The following is an 18150-nucleotide window of genomic DNA, read 5'->3' as shown; positions in this document are numbered from 1 at the left end:
AACAAGTTTTGGGCAACTTGTAAGATTTGCCGAGCATAAACTTCGACAGACAGAAGGAATGTATATGAAGTCTATGATATGCCGAGCAAATACCTCGGCGTATAGAACAAATAGACTGGACATCACTTTGAATATGAGAGAATATCCCTTGATTAAACAACAAGAATGTTGCCAATTGATAAAGGATCATTTCAAGGAAAAATTGGTTTCAAGTTATTTTGGAAAGACTTTAACTGTTTGTCGAGCAAAATGCTCTGCAAATAGTATAATTTAAAAAATATGACATAGAAACTTTTTCAAGAAAATAGTGATTCTTAGAAAAATTTTCATGTAAAATATGTTGTTTGCCGAGCTTAGAGCTCTGCAAACAGCTTTATTCAAGAACAACTTACGAAAATTATTTCAAGGAAATCACATGAAGAAGTTCAAGTACAAAGTTCTGTAAACAAGGTATATTGGAAAAGATTTATATAGATTTGCCGAGCAAAATGCTCTGCAAATGAGAACTTTGGTACTTTGGAAAAATTTTGATGAAACATTGGAAGTAGTCGAGTTCAAATCTCTGCATTCATTTGAAATCCTTTGAATGGGTTTTGAGAAATCAATGGTTTGCTGAGCAAAAACCTCGGCAAATGGCAATCATGATCAAGTTATTTATCCCTTGTGAAAGTTTGAGGGTCAGGTTAAACACTTTTAAAGTATGCCGAGTAAAAAGCTCTGCATATAGTTGAAAAACACTCGAACGAGATTTATGAAAACACTTGTTTGCCGAGCAAACATCTCGACATCCTTTAGAAAAGATGGATATTTACAAATCCAGAAAAGTATGAAGATTTGAAGATGATCGTTAACATTTGTATTGATTGTCGAGCAAACACCTCGTCACTTAGAACAAAATCAAGCCCATTTCCAGAATTCACCCAAACCTTTAAATCCCAACCCAGAAATCTTAATCAAATGAGAAAAAGAACAGATTAAAAGGATAAACAATACATAGAAGTCCTAAGCATGCATCTAACATCATTCAAACACATATCATATCAACAAATAAAGCATGCCGATCATGATCATGTCTAAGACACATTTTATCAAACAGTTTGAGTACAATCAAGAAACAATAAATTTTACCTTCAAAACTCGATGATTTGATGATGAAAGGTGTGAAAACGTGTTTCAGCACGTTCCCGGATCGATTAACACGAGATCTAACAATCATAGATGTGCGGAATCCGTCTATGATCATCTTTAGGGTTAATTAATGATTATCATGATAAACACACACGAAGATAATAAGAACAGGAGATAAACACAAAAATACTATCATTAATCATATGATTACAAGATGAATCCGTATGAACAACATCTACAATGATTACGGATTACAATCATTGAGACGAATCGTGATAGTTTGGGCGGTATCTCGAGGTATAGATCTCTACCTCGAGAACCTAGTGAATGACTCTATGTTGCAACTAAATCATCAACCTAAATTCGTGACCTAATACTTATATTTATAGGCTGAACCAACGGACTGGGCTGTCAAATTCGTACAAACGGGCTGGGCCTTACTAACTTAATAGTTCTTACGAACTTAATCTTCGTAAGACATATATGTACGAAGTTAATAGTTCTTACGAACTTAATTGTACGAATTTCTCAGCCTTTTAGAATTATTGCATCGGACAACAAATTGTGCACTTTATGTGCTCTAACAAACTCCCCCTTGGCCGGTGCAATCAATTCTTCACAAACCGATATTAGTTATAGAAAGTCTAAATGAATAGCCTCCCCCTTAACTTGAGATATCGGATCTTCAATGTTGAGACTCGATCTTCTGAAACTGCAATCTGATCTTCAACCTGCAAAATCTCTATATCTTCATGAAAACTAACCAACCCAACACTTCTCGCTGTAGTTCTCCCCCTCAGTAGTAGCACCTCCAAATTAAACATCAGCAATCTTCCACCCTAGGATTTATTGCCGGAGACTCTGCTCATCTTGCTTAATTGGCATGTAATGGCGTAGTTGAATTTCCAACAATCAACATCAAATCAATCAGCTCTCACAAAAATAAGAAACTCTGTAGCTTGAATCACAAACTGTAGTAACATGAATCCTGTCTCAACTAGCAGTGTCTGACTCTGTCTTGCATCTTCACAACTCTACCAATCACCCGAAGCCTTTCTAATCAGATATCCTCTTCAGTTGTATACGCTACCATACATAAAGATCTTTATCTTCGTGACTGCTCCTCTCAGTCACCTGATATCATCTCTATGTCTTGGAATATAGATAAGATTCAATCTTCAAATACTCAACAACAAGTAACCAGCTTCATTGCACCAACATTTCAGCAGTTCAAACCGCTATATCAAAAAGATCAACTTCTAATAATACTCCAATAATAACATGATGATCTTCAAACTCGAACATTATAATACTTTAATCACCATCAACCGTTAAACGGAATGAATGAACAGAATAACCTTTGATCTTCAATGAATGTCGAGTAGTTCATATTTTTGCTTAGAAATACCGAGGACTGAAAGTTTTATCCCCCCCATTTCTCTGCAAAAATCTTGAACTTCAGCTTGTCTTAGGTATCTCCTATCCTGTATGAGGTTCCAAATGGCCTAGAGCATATAACAACTGCAAACTCTTCGCCGGTAACAGGGTACACCATTTTCCCTCCAAATTTTCTAGGAAAAACACCTTTACGTGAAACATTGGTATTCACGTAAATTAGGAAAAATTTGATGATTGTCGAAATTTTGTGCCGAAACCTTGCCAAATTTGCGCGAAAACGGACCAAAATTTTTTTGACCATTACCAAATTTTGAATCTCGCGTAAAAATCCACTTCTAAGACCATAGAAGAAATTAAATTTTACTCGAGATTTCCCGCCTTTTTTTTTTTTTTTATAACTACCCTGTTGTGTGCTTCCATGTAATTGATCTTCTGATGTTGAAACACACTGAACCTCTAAAGTAGCTTGAGAACATCTTCGTCGTCTGATAAGAACCATATACGAACTTGTCTCAGCTAGAACGACTATCTTCGTAATGACATCAACTCTCAGTTAAACTAACTTCTTGATGACATCAGCACGAACTTAGATGTTATCTTCGTAAGAACTAAGTCTGCATGAAACGAAGTTTAAGTTCGTGAGAACAACTAACTTTGTAAGTGCAATCTAACTTCATAAGAACAAAGTTACTTTGCAACCAAATGCTAAGTTCGTAAGTGTAAGTTCGTGAGGTGAAAAAGGTTAAGTTCGTGAGGTGTGTTTGGCTATTTTGGGTTAAGTTCGTAAGGTGAAGACCTCATCTGTACGAAGTTAAGACTTAAGTTCGTAAGCACAACTAACTTCGTAAGTTAAATTCGTTTCCTATCTTCGTGAGATGAACTTAGAACGAATTTAAAGTTAAATTCGTTTCCTATCTTCGTTTTGCAAGATTCAAAACGAATTTAGCAGATCTGGTCGAAATTCTTCATCAAAAACCTAATTTTCAGATATCGTTTGAGGAAATATCATCCTCCAAAGCTCTGATACCACTTGTGAGAACGTGTTTCAGCACGTTCCCGGATCGATTAACAATTTTGCAAACATGAACAATAGTACAAAGAGAGTAAGATACCTGTTGATCTGCTTCTTTGCAGTCTGCCATGTACGCGACAAAGTCATCCACACTCATGCCTGCTGGAATTTCATACTCCTGCATCTGCTCTTCAATTGTTTTTTCAACCTTTTCAGTAGCAGAATCGTCTTTGTTATCAGCAGCGTTTACCTCTCCAGAATCTTTCGTATCAGCAACCTCAACCTCCTCATCAGACTTAGAATCAGTGTCATATACCTGAGTAGTAGATTCCAAGTTCGAGCTGTGACCTTTTTCATACAAATGCTCATCACTGTGGTAAACTGAGGTGTCCAAGAAATCCTCAACAAAATCTGCTATTTGAGCCATATCATCAACTATTTCGGCCAAATAAGCATTATTAGTCTCATCTTGTGGAAGATTCCAGACATAAGAACCATCAGGTTGAGCAGCTACGATAGCCTTGTCATTGCAATTTCCAGTAGTATCATCAGTCAACAAGAGAGCTCTACTTGCATTCGGATTAAAAGGACGATTACCACCTCTATCTTGACGAGTATGAGTAATGTTGACATCTCTCTTTGGTCGTTGACATTCTTTGGCAAAATGTCCAAAGCCATCGCAATTATAGCACTTAACCTTTGACTTGTCAAAGCCCTGAGTACCCCCAATAAGCTGTCTACCTGTTCGTTGCATAAATCGTTGCACTCTCCTGGTGATCATCGCCAAATTCCATTTCAGATCCATTTCTTCAACATCATCTGGATCTATTTGGTCATAATCTTCATCAATGAGTGCTGGATCCGTGATCCTCCCAGCAACAAAAGCTTCATGTGCAGCACACATTGCTGCAAAAACATTCATCCTTCCCTCAGCAGATTTCATATCCATGGGCATAGACTTGTAACCAGCAGAAGTAGATGAAATGTTACCAAACGACATATTTCCTGGCTTTGCATTCTCATTTGTTTTTCGAGCCTTGAAACCAGCATCAGAAGCCATGAAACCGGCAGAATCATCTCCATCCATAACACAATTAGAACCCTCTTTCGTGCCAGAAGTACCAACCCCAGAAAAGAATGCATTAATATCAGCTGTAGGATTTTTCATAGTGGCATGATAAAGAGATGGATCTTGTGTGAAGTTGTCTTGGAGATCCTTTGCCTTATCCTTCATTTCTCTGTTTCTTAAGGTGGATATAACACCATCTATACGAAGAGATGCATAATCAGCTCAAACTTGCAATCCATGACGAAATTCTTTATAAGCTTTCGGCAAACCATCCAAGAATTTATCCACTATCTCAGTAGGAGTATACTTAAGATCAAAATAGGCTAACTCAGCAAGAAGATGTTGAAATCTCAAGATAAGATCCTCAACTAGTTCGTTCTTGGTAGCATTAAAGCAATCAAATTGTTTCTTAAGCATCTTAACTCTATTTTGCTTCAATAATGGATCACCTTCACAATGAGCTTCAATAGCATCAAACAATTGCTTTGAAGTCTTGTACTCCTGTTTAGGAAACAGGTGCACTAATTCTTGAGGAATGCACATCCTAAGAGTAGAAAGAGCCTTAACTTCAACAGCATACAAGGATTTTTCTTCACCTTTTAACTCTCCTACCTTGTAATTAGTTGTAACACCGTTTACAGTAAGAGTTGGCCATTCATATCCTTCAGTGATCATAATCCACATATTCAAATCTTCTCGTTGAATATAATCTTCAAATCGACCTCTCCACGCCCAGAAGTCAGCCAATGAAACTAACTTCGGTGGAGAATTAGTACGTCCAACGAGATGATCATGATAGACAAGAGAATTCAGGTATTGAGCAACAGCAGTGTTGGTTGACGAGGAAGCCATTTCGTAAATTTCTGCACTGAACGAAGATAGATCTTAAATTCGTTTGAATGAGAGAAACGAAGATAGGATTAACTTCGTGTGCAGGAAGGAAACGAAGATAGAATTATCTTCGTTTGAAGGAAAGAAACGAAGATAAGGCTAAATCCGTAAGGTGAGAGTAACGAAGATAACTTGAAATTCGTTTAAAGGAACTTAACGAAAATAAAGCTAAAAACGTTGGAAGAACTCGAAACGAAGATGAGGTTAAGTTCGTTTGCTAAATTCGTTTGAGAAAAACGAAGTTAGCGACAGTAAGGGTATCGGGAGGTTGATTTTCAGAGAAAAGAATCAAACAAAACGATCTCGAACCTTCGATAAGAAATCGATTGGCTCTGATACCACTTGTGAATCCCTCGATAGCTATAGATCGCTCTCGAGATCGTCTATGATTATGTCGTGAGTGCGGAATCCTCACGAGATAACTAGTTTGATTAGTAAACTGGTATATCGCTAATTATCAAGTAGATAATCAGCCGTATTATGCTATCTTCATTTCTATAAGATATAGAACGAACTTAGGTGTCTGGTGTACTTGTATGTCGAATGTGATGATCTATTTTAGGGTATTCATTCGTATATATATGTTTCTAGTCGAACTGGGCTTGCTGGGCTTTGTTCCTACGAACTTAGCTGCCCAGCCCATGTAACGAAGTTAATCTTCGTTTGTACCAAACGAAGTTTATCTTCGTTTGCCTCTAACGAAGATATACCTTATCTTCGTTAGATACAAGACTTAGTTATATTCCTAAGTATTTCATCTTAAGGAATCCTAACACATATTATGTTTGTACTTGTATATCACACAACAAACATCATACATAACACACATATATATAACACCAAAACATGTAATCGATCATTACCAAAACATAAAGTCCATAATCTATCAATTACATATATAGATACGACATAAATTAACATAATATCTCAATCTAAACGACATATCAAATCTAAGTTGCTGTTGTCACATCAACATGCATCAACAAAAGGAGATGAAACTGACTTAGAATCACTATGTAATCACATCCCTCTTGAGAGACCACCCAAATAAATGATACAGAAAGATTAAGAAAAATAGATGATTTGTTTCAAGTGATAGACAAAGAATATATTTGTTTTGAATTTGAAGTGAAATAAATGAAGCCGCGTGTCTACCCGGTGTCGTAGGAACCGCGTGTCTGGGTTTGACCCGCGTGTCTACCCGGATTCTGTCTACCCGTTTCAAGTGATAGACAAAGAAAAATAGAATCACATTTTTTTTCCTTTTAACATTCGAGATCGGGTCGCGGGTCTGGGTTTGACCCGCGTGTCTACCCGGATTCTGTCTAATGGGCTTTCAAAACTTGTGGGCTTGGCAAGATAATTTGGGCTCATCATCTTTTTAGGTATCCAACAAAAAATTTGGGCTTTAATAAAACAGAAAAATAAGATATAAAATAAATGAAAACAAAAAAAAATTCTTTTTGTCTTTTTATCTTTTCAAATTTTGTATTTGATTTTCAAATTTTAGAACAAAAACACACAAATGAAAGTAAAATATAAACACAACATAACGAACAAAAAAAAATAAAAAAAACACAAAATATTTACATGCATTTCCAAGTTTGGTATTTAGAAAATTGAACCTTTGTTCATCCAGTGGTTTAGTGAAAAGGTCTGCCAACCGGTAGTCAGTAGGGATAAAATAGAGTTCGATGTTACCTTTCTCAACATGATCTTTAATAAAATGGTACCGAACATCTATGTGCTTGGTTTTAGTGTGCTTTACTGGATTGCAGGATATAGCAATGGCACTCTTGGAGTCACAGTAGATAGGATTTCTCTCAAACTGAAATCCATAGTCAGTTAATTATGTCTTCATCCAAAGAATTTGTGAACAATAGCTAGCTGCAGCAACATATTCAGCTTCTGCAGTAGATGTGGATACACAATTCTGCTTCTTTAAGGACCAACTTACTAACCTATCCCCTAAAAACTGTACACTTCTCGAAGTTCTCTTTCTATCTAACTTACAACCTGCATGGTCAACATCCGAGTATGCAACTAATTCAAATCCAGTATCCTTTGGATACCACAAACCAAGGTTCATTGTGCCTTTAAGGTAACGAAAAATCCGTTTGACGGTCTGAACATGACTTTCTTTGGGATTGGCCTGGTACCTTGCACACATACATGTCGAAAACATAATATCCGGGCGACTAGCAGTCAAATACATGAGTGACCCTATCATATTGCGATATTTCTTTTGATCAAAATATTTACCATTTAAATCCGCATGAATTTTTGTTCGAGTTTCCATGGGTGTTCCAATTGGTTGGTAATTTATCATATCAAACTTTTTCAAGGATATACTTATTTTGACAAATAAATGTACCATTGAACAATTGTTTGACTTGAAGACCAAGGAAAAAGTTTAATTTACCCATCATACTCATTTCAAATTTTCTAATCATCGGTGCAGAAAAATTCTTGTAGTACTTAGGGTTAGTCGACCCAAAAATTATATCATCAACATATATCTGGATTAGAATAATGTCACTACCTTGTCTTTTAATGAACAAGGTAGTGTCAATTGAACCATTATTAAATCCAGATTTCAAGAAAAAAGCAGTGAGAGCGTCATACCATGCACGAGGAGCTTGTTTCAAACCATACAAGGCCTTATTTAACCTGTAGACGTAATCTGGATGTGCAGAGTTCACAAAACCTTCTGGTTGATCAACATAGACTTCTTCCTTGAGAACTCCGTTCAAAAATGTCGTTTTGACATCCATCTGATATACAGTAAAGTTCTTGTAAGCAGCATAGGCAAGAAACATCCGTATTGCTTCAATTCGTGCAACAGGTGCAAATGTCTCATCATAATCGATTACATCTTGTTGACAATATCCCTTTGCAACCAAATGTGCTTTATTGCGTACAACAACTCCGTTTTCATCCTTTTTGTTCTTGAAGATCCACTTTGTTTTAATTGGTTCTTTGTTCTTGTAAGGATTCGGAACCAATCTCCACACTTGAAGCCTCTCAAATTGATTGAGTTCTTCTTGCATAGCTTTCACCCAATCTAGACTAACGAGTGCTTCACTCACTGTTTTTTGGCTCAACAATACTTAGGAAATTCACAACCATGAATTCATTCACTGATGCAGATCTTGTCTGTATTCCTGAATCTGGATTGCCAATTATCTGAGAAATCAGATGAGATCTAGTCCATTTGGTTGAATGAGGAAGAGTTTCATGTGGATCATTTAATTCTTCAGTATCAATGAACGTCGGAGTATGTTGTGCAGTTACTTGCTCAAATGAAGTTGCCATTGGTTCAACAAAGTCTTCAGTGTTATAAGCTTCAGGATTAGTAGCAGGACTTGTAATTTGAGAAATATTAGTATGTGAACCTTGTAACTCAGAAGTGGCAATATGAAGATATGATTCAGATGATGGAGATGATATATCTGAATTGAGTGATGGTGATGACTCATCGTCTCCATTTGGTGCTGAAGTATTCATGGTACTGGAAACTGCATTTGTATCTAGACCGAGTTCAGAAATTCTTGGATGATCGTGGTAAAATTCTTCAAACAAAATATCTAAATCCTTTGTGGTTGGAGAACAGAATTGAGATTTGACATTCGAAGCGGTTATTGTTGCAGAAGCTTGTGGTCGATTAAGTTCGGGTCTTGAACTGTTTTGTTCAAGAACCATTCCAGAGAGTTCATCAAATCGAACATTCATACTCTCAACTATCTTCTTCGTCCGACGATTGTACACACGATATGCAATCGATTCTCTTGAGTAACCAATAAAATATGTCTCATCACCTTTTGGTTCAAATTTAACCAAATTGTGTTGATCATTGAGAACATAACAAACACATCCAAAAATGTGTAAGAACTTCACATTGGGTTTTCTTTTATTGATCACCTCATATGGAGTTTTATCAAATCTCTTGTTGATAATGGACCTATTTTGAGTAAAACAAGCAATAGCTACAACTTCAGCCCAAAGATTTGAAGGCAGCTTTGAGTAGGCAAGCATTGTTCTAGCTGCTTCAACAAGAGTGCGATTTCGACATTCAACAACTCCATTTTGTTGAGGTGTTCTTGTTGCAGAAAATTGATGAGTAATGCCTAGCGATTTAAAGAAAGAATCAATTGTGGCATTCTTGAATTCTATGTCATTGTCGGAACGAACAATTCAAACTGAGGATTGAAGATTGATGTTAGAATGAGAAGATTGTGGGGATCAGAAGAAATCATCATTTCCTATAATACGATGATCTCAACTTTGGCAGCAAGAAAAATATCAACTCAAATCAAGAAAAGGATCGGCTTCAATTTATTATCTTTGATTTAGTTACCATAATTAAAGCTTCAATTTTCTTTATAAATAGAGTCTTTAGCTTGTTTTGTAAGATTATCACAATTCAACACAATGTAGTCTTTTATTTTTCTCTTGTATCAAAGGCTGTATAAGCCTTACAGTCATTTTTCATTTATTTGAATATTCTCTATTTGTTAACATAGTATCAGTACCACAAAACCCTAATAAATAATTATCAAAAAAAAATCAATCGATCGTCAGAAGAAAAAAAATATAAAATCGGAGGTGGTGTTGCTCTCGGCCGAATTAACAAGCAAGGTAGCAGCTCAACATTAATTAAGCAGGTCATAATTAATTACGTGACGTGCTTGTGTTGATGTTGAACGGCCGCAAGAAACAAATAAGCAAAAAGAGAAGCAGCACAACATTAATTACAAGAAGCAGCAGCTTGAATTAATTATCAAGCAGGTCAAATAAAAAAGTCGGGTTCAAGAATTTAAGCTCGCGAGAAAAAGCCGTGCTCAAAAATTTGAACCTGCAAGAATAAAGAGACGGGTTCTGATTTGAATCCGCAAGGAAAACAAATACTCTAACAAGAAATATACTTGTATTTTTTTTAGGGGGAGATATAGGTTTATAAAGAAGTCAAGGCAGTAATTCAAACCAAAAGATACCATGTCTATTGAAGACGGTATCTCAAACCAAAAGATACCATGTCTGTTGAAGACGGTATCTCAAACCAAATCTACCATGTCCGCAGGCGGTATCTCACTAAATAAACTGTGAGACTACCATGTTTGAAGGCGGTAGATCAAACCAAAAACTACTATGTCTGAAGAAGACGGTAGATCAATAATCAAAGGCTCCCATGTCTGAAGGCGGTAGCATAAATCAAGGCTGTCATGTTCGAAGGCGGTAGCACAAATCAAGGCTGCCATGTCTGAAGGCGATAGCTCAAATCAAAGGCTACCAAGTCTGAAGGCGGTAGCTCAAGTCAAACTCAAAACCAAAAAATCAAAAGAAACGCAAGTTGAATATTGGAAATCCCACTATTCAACTTGAGGGGGAGTGTTAGAATGAGAAGATTGCGGGGATCAGAAGAAATCATCATTTCCAATAATACGATGATCTCAACTTTAGCAGCAAGAAAAAGATCTACTCAAATCAAGAAAAGGATCGGCTCCAATTTATTATCTTTGATTTAGTTACCATAATTAAAGCTTCAATTTTCTCTATAAATAGAGTCTTTAGCTCGTTTTGTAAGATTATCACAATTCAACACAATGTAGTCTTTTATTTTCCTCTCGTATCAAAGGCTGTATAAGCCTTACAGTCATTTTTCATTTATTTCAATCTCTGTTTGTTAACAATTGACTTGGGTTTGTTTGATGAAATCAATGATTTCCTTTAGAGCATCACTTTTAGCATGAAGAAAGAAAACCCAAGTGTAACGAGAAAAATCATCAACAATCACAAGAATGTATCTTTTTCCATGAATGCTTTTGACTTTCATTGGTCCACACAAATCCATATGCAAAAGATGCAAAGAACCTTCGGTACTCAGATGTTTCTTTGGTTTGTAAGATGCCTTCTTCATTTTGCCAATAGCACAAGCTGGACAAACATGTTCGGATTCGTACTTGTAATTAGGAAGACCTTCAACAAGCTGTTTGTTCACTAAAGCATTGATAGTTTGAAAGTTAAGATGAGACAAACGACGATGCCATAACCATGAATTTTGTGCAGAGGCTTTCGAGAAAAGGCAAATGTCAGAATCTAGATTTGGAACATTATTTAGATCAATGGCGAACAAATTATTGTCCCTTGTTCCAGTGAGAATATCTATCCCATTTGCGGTTTGAACTTTGCATTCGAATTTTTTGAAAAGCACTTGAAGATCATTGTCGCGGAATTGTCCAACGCTAAAAAGATTGTGACCTAATCCTTCACCATAAGAAACTCTCTTTATAGTAATTCCATTCTTGACAATGTCTCCATAACCAAGAATAGGGGCAATATGATCATTTCCAAATCTGACCGTTCCCATGAACTTCTCAACAAAATTAGAACGTAGAGACTTGTTTCCAGTCATGTGACGAGAACATCCCGAGTCAACATACCATGCACAAATCAAATATTCCTGCGAAAACAAGATATGATGTTAAGGTCCCCACATATACTGGGTCCTTGCGGGTGACAGAGAGATATTAAATGCAAATACACATATACTAAAGTAACACAAACATGAATTTATTCAAAGTTAACAAGAAAACACACATAATTGTTCAAATTGGACATACGAATTACATAAATAAACAGAGTTTAAACACAAGTTTTGATACAAGCGGGAGTAGTTCTAGATGTAATAGCCCTATCTAATAAATTTGATCTACGAACAATCCACACTTGTTTGATTTGAGTTGAAATGCCATGAAGCTTGATTTTTCTATAAGCATGTAAAAAACTATCTTTAGGAATCCATTTACTGCTACTAGTTAAGCACACGTCACCTGAAACATGAACATTCTTTAAATTAGAAAACAAGTTTTTCTTTGAGTTCTTGCCAGGATACTTCTTGATGGTTTCACTGCTCACTTAACTTTTCTTAATATTATTAGGTGACAACCAACCATACTGATCTTTATATTTCGTAATCCCTGAGGTTGAGTCTCTAACTACCTTCAAAGTGGACTTAAAGGTCGTCTGAGGCTTCCTAGGAGTACTAGATACTGTTTGAGTCTTCGGTTATGTGTTACCTAATAATTCATTTTTCACTTTCTTTGAACACTTGTGAGGTTTCACATCTCTTGGTGACTCAGTGTCAGTTTTGAGTTTAGTTTGTTTTGAGTCACCAATGGTCTTGACTATTTGAAAAACTTTTGTGACTTTTGGTTTTGTCTTCTTACCTTGTTGGGTATGTGTTGAAGATTATGATTTTGGATTCTTTATCTCAGCAAAAGCAGGTTTGTTTTCCTTTTTCTCAAAGATTTTTTCAAAGTCATGAGTAAATTTATGATTCCCATTCATAAAATCATTAAATTGCTGAGATTCTGTTTCCAATTTCACACTCAATTCAGTCATCTTTGTCAGACTTGAATTTTGCTTAACTGATTGTGATGCTTTTTCTTTGTCCAAAAATGATTGAAGTTTCAACTTTGTCAAAGTTAGTTCTACTTTAACTTTATTTAGTTCCTCAACCACTTTTATTTGTTGATCCTTTTCCTTTTCAAACTTTTTGATCGCATCATTAAATTCATTAAAGTAAGTTTGAGTGTCCTCTGAAAACTTAGGAATTGATGTATTAAAATAAATATCAGTTGGATCAACAGAAAAAACATCACATTCATCTTGAGCACGGTCAGTTTGAACAGAAACATTTACAACTTCAAGATCAGTTTGAACAGATGCATTCAAAATTTCACAGATAGAACAAGTAGACTGATTTGAAGTTTTAATGTTTTTAGAATTGGTTTGCTCAGGTTCATTCATGATTTCACAAACAGAACACCCTAGTTGGTCACAGTTTGAAGTATTTGTCTTGGATGAGTTTCTTTTGTTATGACAGTGAGTTTGAGTCTTAAGATTTTCTATGAGTGCATGTTTTTCATCAAGAGACTTTTTCAAATCATCAATTTCTTTTTCCAAAACAATTTGTGGTATATAAGGTCTGACAATTTCAGGTTTTGGAAATGAAGTTGAATCATCCAAAGGTTTTTCCTTAAAACACTCAAGTATTTCAAGAACCTCTACCTTATAAGTCCCAACTATTGCTAGATGAGTGCTGAAGACACCTCTATGTCAATGGTGAGTGTACTTTGCAACACAATCACTTAATCTGGACGTGATCAGTTTAGAGTGATTGTGTACCAGGTAATCTGGAAGTCAACTTATTAAGGTGACAAGTTATAAGTAAGTACAATGCAATAAATAAATGACAAGTATTTAAATTGGTGAGACAATATGTATTTTTCAAGTGTATCTTATTTATAGATTGTTAAATAAAATACAAGGTTGTTGCGGAACTAAGATAATACAAGTATATAAATATCCTAACAACCTATGAAATACAATTGATATATACTTAGAAATTCTCTTAACAATCGAAAGACTTAAAGTTTTGAAATATTCCTTTTTGCGATTGAGAGAATATTGCACAAGTTCACCAATATTGCAGAAGTATGAATTTGCAAAGTTGTTGAAATGCTTGTGCAATGACCTCTATTTATAGTCGAAGTATGAGCATTGGGATCTCAACTTCGATGTACAAATATGGTTGACAGCACACAAAAGTATTAGTAAATAATCTTTTGTGTGTACTAAATAAAGTAAGACAAAAGGTTACTTTATTCAACCACTCTACATTTTTGCACTTTTATCCACAGACAAGATTATTGTCCAGGTAAAAGGATGTAGTGTAAAAGGTCTTCCTTGTAATCAGTGTAAAGCTTTGTAAAGGCATTTACAGTGGAGGATCTCCAATTGATTGATCTGGTGAAGTGTCAACTGGGCTTCGGTGCCATTGCCATTTCCTTTCTTCCACTTGTTGTCTTCGACTTCAACTGGAAGGTCTTCAGATTTATGTCATCAGATCTCAACTGGAGGAATTCATCAGTTGCTTAAACTGTACGATGCAACTGAACTTCTAATATTTCTGACAATTCTTCATGCTCTCCAGATGCAGTTGGAGAGCTCTAGTTTATAGCCAAAACCGGACCTAACAAATTCCCCCTAATTGTCCTGAAATATTGCCAAGTATTTTCAAACTTGTTTCTATACAACTGTACGTTTGAAATACTTGAGTTTGATAAAACCTATTAATTTTCCAAGGCATTTTTGTAGATCATCAAATGCCTTGGGTTTAATTTAAATTGTTTGTAGATTTTATCACTATCTATCTTGTGGGTTACAATCTGGCAACTTGTATATACAATAATTTTACATCAGTTACAAGAAAGTAAAGTAAAATTACAAGTAGATAGACAAAGGAAAATTGAAGTATGTGGCCCTTCGCCAATTTTCCTTTTCTTGGCAACAGATGAAATCGGCTGTTTGTCTTCCAGATCAAATCCCAATCTTTCTTCAAAATTTTCTTTGAACTTGATCAGGTTCTGCAATATATACTCCCAGCCTTTCTCAAACTTGTTCTTGTGTTGCCTCTTAGCCAAAATATCCAACATCTCCACATGTTCAGAATGACCATACTGATGAATATCAGGATTCTCAGTTGTTCGAGTTGGTCCACCAAAGTATTGTACCTTAACCAGATAATGTCTGGCACCTGGCTTGATTGATACTTGCACATCTTGAATCTTGCCCTTATTATGCCTTCGACGCAGCACATCTTGCAAATATGTTCGAGCCTAAGATTCATTTGTCAGCTTGATCTGGCTCGTGCTTAGCTTCTGAGTGGCTGCTCGAATGTCATCATTGGTTGGTTCAGAAGGTTCCACCCAAGTCCTCAGATTTGCATCTCTGGGCAATGCCTTAGTCTTATGTTTCTTTCCTTTGACCTTGGGTGGATTCAATACTTGGCTGACAACCTTCTTTACTTGCTCAATCCTTTTCAAAATCCCTTCTGACCTTATTTCCTTGGCCTTCTCCAGTGATACATTTAGACAACCAGCATCAAGTTTGGCTTCATCATCTTGATAGTGTTTGTCCAGTTCAAAATTTTCAATATGCCCACCAGCTTCAGTACTGGTGGCAACAACAACCTGGCTAGCATCAGTACTAGCACTAGCAACTACCAAATCTTTCCCAGTGGTTTTGGGAGCTTCAAGGGCAGTAGAAGAAGTATGCACAAATCTTTCCCCCTTGGTAGCATCTAGCCCTTTACGAATACTATCAAAATCTAAAGGGCTTGAAGGCAAATTAGCTAGAGGCTGCCACGACTGCATATCTTTACACTGCTTGAATGTCCCACAAACCAACCTCGTAGTCCTCCACAGATGATTGATTTACTTAGATTGAGTCATAACATTTTCAAAGGTGTGCACTTGACTCTCCTGTATGTCAGTTAAAAGCTTCGTATCATCTGGCGAGAGACCAAAGGGAACCATCTCATGAAGAACCTCCTTCAACATTGTCTTCAACTCTTCATTCTTGTTTTTACCAGCTTCAATTGTCAAATTGGTTAAAGCAGTAGAGTGTTCAGATACCTTGCTGGCCAGAGTATCAAGACTGTACCTCAACCGATCAATCTCAGATGTTATAGGAGTGAGATCAACCTGGGGCGCTGCAGTCTTGGTGATCTCAGACATCACTTTTTCCAAAAATACTTGTTCTCTGGAAGCCAAGGTGTCTTCAATCTTCTGACCAACTGAAGTGACCAACTGGGTACCAAGCGCAGTCACATTAAGACCAGGTTTTTCAAAGAGCAATTTAACCTGTCTTTCAAGTTCCTTCACATCCACCTCTGAAGATCTGACAGTATTAGTTAATAGATTGGTGATAGAAGATGTGACACCAGTTTGGGTCAGTGCAAATGCCTCCCTTAAAGATGTTGCCAGTTGATTAGAGGACTGTACCAACTCGTTGAGCTTGCCAAACACTAAGTCCTCATTAGCAGAAAATTTATTGATCCCCAGGTCAACTACTCTAACATTTGTAATGTGCTCCTTCTGGTACTTGGAGAGGGACTTAGTATTTTTATCGAGTGCCTTTTGAATCTCATCCACCCTCGTTAGAATGTTTGAGAGATTGGATTGAAAGGCAGCAAATTGACTATCCAGTAACAGAGGGGAGGGTGTCACTGGACCTGCTCGAGAGGCTACAGGTACAACTGGAGGAAGTAATATAAATGATGGTTCACCAGTTGTAGTAGTAGCAGTTGAAACAAGAGGAGTTGTTGAAGAAATGATGGGAAGAGATTCAAGTTGTCGTTCATGCTGAGAATGCTCAGGTATGAACGACGGCGACGGTGGTGTTAGGATGTGTCTATTTCTAGGCACACCCATGGAAGATAGTAGCTGGCGAGAGGTGAATAGGGGAGGATCTTGTAAGCTTTCTAGTAAAAGAGGTGAAATTGAAACTTGGCGATCTAGGGGTTGATCAGAAAAGGAAGGGAGCTGATCATGTACAGATGCATCAGCCATTTCCTGATCAGATTCAGTTTCAGAAGAGTCCGAGGACTCAAGTTGAGTTTCACCCTCAATTATGCCTAGATTCATAAATGATAGGGGTGGCTGAACAGATTGTTCAGGCTCCTGATGACCAGTTTAAGTTTCCTCAATGGTTTCATCAGTTGTCGGAATTACTTCCTGAAAAGAGGTCACTTGTGCCTCAACCACAACTGCTCTTTCCTCAGTCGTGGCATCATTAGCCATAGAGTCTGGAACCTTGATCTCCAACTGTGGCTGGCCGGAGACTTCGTTAGTTCGTGCATTAAAAGTGTCAGAAATTTGGCTCTGCAAGTTTTGTGCTGACACGGACTCTATCCTGGGTTGGGCTGACCTAGTGTTATCTTCACCACCCTCTCCTAAAGAAGTTTCGAGGGTGGTTGCTTGCGGTCCATCCCTTTGACTATCCTCAGGCACTTGTTGGGACGTACCTGAAGGGCTGGTTGGGGTACTAATATCAGTGGCACATTCTGACCTTTTCTTACGACGAGTTTTAGACCTTTGTGCCTTTGGAGCAGCCTGAAGACCTGTTGGGAGGTCTCCAGTGTGAGTAAAAGGTTGGACTGACACGCTGGAGCTGGTGGGGTTAGACTGTTGCCCAGGTTCGGCAATTGTCACATTACCAGCAGACGAACTGGTGGGTCCCTCATTGTTTTGAGGCCCGCCCAGTTGTCTTTCTGATTCACCTGGTATTGGTGCATCAGTTTTAGAGAATGCCAGCAACATTCTCGGAGGAATTTGGACCTCAGCAGTTGTGGACACAAGGATGTCCAGATTTCTCAACAATTCTTGCACAGAGTATAAAGATTGTGTATTTTGATACTTGTCTCTGCCCAGAATTAATATGAAACAGAGGGATAGAAATCTTGAAAATGGGATACAAGGACCCCTGTTACCTTTCAACTTGAAGACAAGGCTTCTGAACAAGATGTTGGCGAAATCTACCCTCAGTCCATTCCACAGGCAGTATGCCATTTCTGCCTGGAAAGAGTTGATCTGGTCCAAGCCACCAAAATTTCCACCCAAACTTTCCACCAGGTGTATCATAAAGTATTTCCAAGAAGGTGAAAGCCCTCTTGTGGTTATTGCACCCTTTGTTTTCAATACACCACCTTCCAAGACCTCTTTGTTGCCCATATCAAGGAATACCTGGTGAAAATTAATATTTGGGGAGATCACCACTGGACTCTCATTTGGTCTCCAGTAATTGAGGT

The sequence above is a fragment of the Erigeron canadensis genome, chromosome 3 (genome assembly GCF_010389155.1).
Source record: "Erigeron canadensis isolate Cc75 chromosome 3, C_canadensis_v1, whole genome shotgun sequence".
Lineage (NCBI taxonomy): Eukaryota > Viridiplantae > Streptophyta > Magnoliopsida > Asterales > Asteraceae > Erigeron > Erigeron canadensis.
This window is presented reverse-complemented; position numbering follows the sequence as displayed.